This window comes from Argentina silus (assembly GCF_951799395.1).
Source record: "Argentina silus genome assembly, chromosome: 5".
NCBI classification, from domain to species: Eukaryota; Metazoa; Chordata; class Actinopteri; order Argentiniformes; family Argentinidae; genus Argentina; species Argentina silus.
In genome coordinates, this window is record NC_139659.1 from 613,748 (window position 1) to 617,567 (window position 3,820).

The window sequence follows — 3,820 nt, forward strand, 5'->3', positions numbered from 1 at the left end:
CATGTGGGTGTGTGTGTGTGTGAGTGTGATATAGTAAAAATGTGCAAAGTCTTTGTAGAATGGTGTTGGGGGGGGGGGGGGGGGGCTGAGGTAAGCTGGTGTAATCAAGCACTGGCATGAAGGTTGATGTACAATCTGCTTCCTGCTGTTCAGGGAAAGGCAATCAAAAAGAAAAGACGCCTTTATACCTTAAACCTTAAATCTCAGGTTTTTAACAAGCTCCTCTCTTTGTTTTCTAAACTCTTTGTCAAACCAAATATCCAGGTATTCTACGCAGGGACACGCTCAACGGGGACACCACCCAATGTTCTTATGCACAAATCATCAGATACATTATTCTGATAATACATTATTGTGATTTGGAAAATAAGACATACTGCTTTCTGTAGGACAGTAAATGCAGACTGTAGCTCAGAAGGAGCCTGGTCAATCATGGGCAACAGCATATCTTTAACACCATCAGATGGCGCCTCCTACAGCTGCCACGGTGTGCTGGTGCGCACTTCTTTGTTTGTTTTTAGTCTTTAATTCCGTTAATTGTGATTCCACTCAGATTATTTTTCACCAAGTCAATTTCCTGTATGTGCAAATATACTTGGCCAAATAAAAGAATTCTGATTCTCATTCTGATTCAACACTGCCATCGGCATATAAATGCAGGTTACAATTATTTACAGATAATCCAGTATTGTTCCTGCAAACAGTAAAAAGAACCGGATCAACAGCCAATCCTTGTGGGACACCCGTTATTATGTCCAGAAAACCTGATTTAACATCATCAGTAAATACACACTGCGTCCGGTCTGTTAAATCATTTTCAAACCAGATACATGAATCCTGATTCAGGCCCATTTCAGACCACCTCTGAATGAGGTTCTGAGTCGGTAATGGTCATCCATATCGAATGCCTTGGGGAGATCAATACATAAGGTAGCACAATGTTTTGTTTTTTTCTAGGCAATTTTACACATCATCTTAGCTAAGCAGCTGGGCACTGCACTGAGACCGGCGGGGCCCATATAACCATTCCACCTTCTTTCAAGTTGTTATGCTTCAACCAGGGTTTAGGGTTTGAGGTCATTGTGATTAACAAATGATATGATAAGTCAATGTTAAACAGCCATTTCAAAACACTTGGTTAAGTTGGTCTAACAACATGAATACCACCTAAAACCAAATGCCTGCAGTGTTCCAAACTCAAAATGTGTCATCAGTCCCCAACGTGCTTGTTGATAAGGAGCCACCAGTTGGAAGGGAAATTGTGACTTCTTATTATGCACAGAAAATTATCATCGTACAAGAATCCATTGGCTGCAACATGGGGTTTACAATTGATCGCTGCGTAACAAAATGTCGGTTCTAATGACATTGTAATCAGCTAAGCCTAAAACTTTACCGACACAGTGGACAGCTCGATCGATTTGCATGTTGAGACTCCGGAGGTGGGTGTGATCTCATGTATGTCTATGGGAAGGGAGGAGGTAGGGCAACTAGGTGCTAATTGCCGTCAGAGCCAGGGGTTTGAGAGGCGGCCTCCGGCTCGGAGAGCCAGACTGCTGGATGTTCCTCCCCAGAGTATCACCTGAAACACTGGACGTGTTGGGAGCTCAGCAGATGGACTTATAACCCTACAAGCATCGAGTCGAGCTCGGATTACTGACAGACTTTGATTTATTTATTTATTTTTACATATTCTGAAGGGGAAAACAACATGGCTTTTAGTCAACTTTTTAGGTAAGTTGATGGATGAATTGATAACGTTGGGATATTATATTTTTCACTTTTATAAATGTCTCGCTTTTGCCGTGTTTTGCGTGCTAAAGCTAATGATGGCTTTTCCGTTTATTTCAGGGTTCTTCTGTCCGCAGCTGTGACCTTCCAGGTCATTACGGGATCAGGTATGTCTAATCATTTTTTACGTCTAGCCACAGTTTGTTGGTTTGGGAACTAATCGGACGCTAAACTTGTATACTTTATACCCGGAATATTTGCCCGACTTGTTTGGTAAATGTGCTCTTCTCTACCTAACAAGGTTGTGACGGACCTGAATGCACCAAGACGCAGCAAGCCTCCGGGAAGCCTTCGGTCCACGCTGGTTACCTGAACCAGTTCAACGACATGAACCCACCCAACGGCGACAGAAAGAACCGTGACGCCGGATCGGTTCTACCTTTCATGGGCCTCACTGGAAGTAAGTTTCTCGATGCAATCATCCATGCCAGGGGGGGGTTGACCTTGATGAAATCTTGGGCTTAGTCATGAATATGTTTTTCGTGGCACACATTTGTCATCCTGAATTGATTGTTTGTCAAGCTTTATTCGCACTTAAAGAAAAGAAAAAACCTCAGCCAAGCTTGCTGGCTTTTATTGCTGCTTGATTGAAGACACCGGGCAGGAGGAATGTGTAAACGGCGCTGCCAATCAGCTGCTCTGGACAGTGTCCCCGAGGTCTCCAGTGTGGAGTAAACGACGTCAACTCGGGAATTCTGTCCACCACCTGGTCGATTTCAACAACCGCATCATATTTTTAGGCCTAGGCCTGCTAATAAGGCCAATTATGTAACATCGACCCTGTCTCGATCCATAGGTGCAAAACAGAGTCGGAACTGTTGTAAGAACGGCGGGACCTGCATTTTGGGAAGCTTTTGCGCATGCCCCGAATACTTCACCGGCAGGAGCTGTGAATACGATAAACGCGTCAGGTAATTGCATTTCTCATGTATCATAACCTGGCTGCTGGGTGTTGACGTGGTATCATTTATCATGTTCTAACGACTTTACTGTGTCCGTGTTGTGTTGACATGATCCGTTCCTGTGTGCAGGAGCTGCGGCATGATCCCCCACGGAGAGTGGGTTCAGAAGGGATGCTCCTATTGCAGATGTGGATATGGAGTGCTGCACTGCTTCCCCCACGTCTTCCACGACGACTGTGGTAAGACACGCATCCTGTCAGGATGATGGATGTTTTGACAGTTTTGTGCTTTGGGAGACCAAGATGTAGGTTGTAAACTTATACCGTACTTCACTTTTAACAAAACAGTTATCACATCTGATCCAAGTTTATTGGGCATGTCAGAATCTGAGGTTGGTGCATGGGACATAAAAAACAATAGCAAATATTGACAAGAAATTCACAAAATAGCAAAATATTAACTAAATGGCACACATCACATACAGCCGTAAGTGACGTAGTGAAATGCTTTTGGTAATCTAGCTCCTCGTTCAACAACAATCAAACAAATCTACAATCCAATATCTTAATAATAAAGCAGTGGCAGTGATACAGTTATATCTTGATGTCACCTGACACCCGACCGTCATTCCGTCTGTAGACATGATGCCATGTTTAACCACAAGCTCATAGCCTATACCGTCTTACTTAGGAACCCCACAGTCCCAGTCCATATCAACCAGTCTTGTTTGTGTTGATGATGGAGGAGGGGAATACCAGGTATCTTACTGGTGTCCCTGTGAGAGACAGGTATAATCAGGAGAGGCACTAGTTTGACTGTGAATGGGCCATGAGGAAGGATATTTACATATCACTGAGCCTCAGAAAGGGGTCCTGTGGATCATCACAGACTCCTACTCTGCTCTGGAACCCCACAATAGATGAGTCAGGGGGGCAGGCTTTTCAGGTCTGAGGATGTGCTAACAGCCCCATTTCGCAGATTAGCATTCCTTCATTTCATTTCATTCAGAGATGTTCATGCTAAGTTCCTTTCTTGTTCCCCTGTTTTTAGACGACTCTCAGGAAGTTCGTTGGTTTCATTCAAGTGGTGTCAGGATGCAGCAGTCCAAATACTTCCTGTTTCTGTCA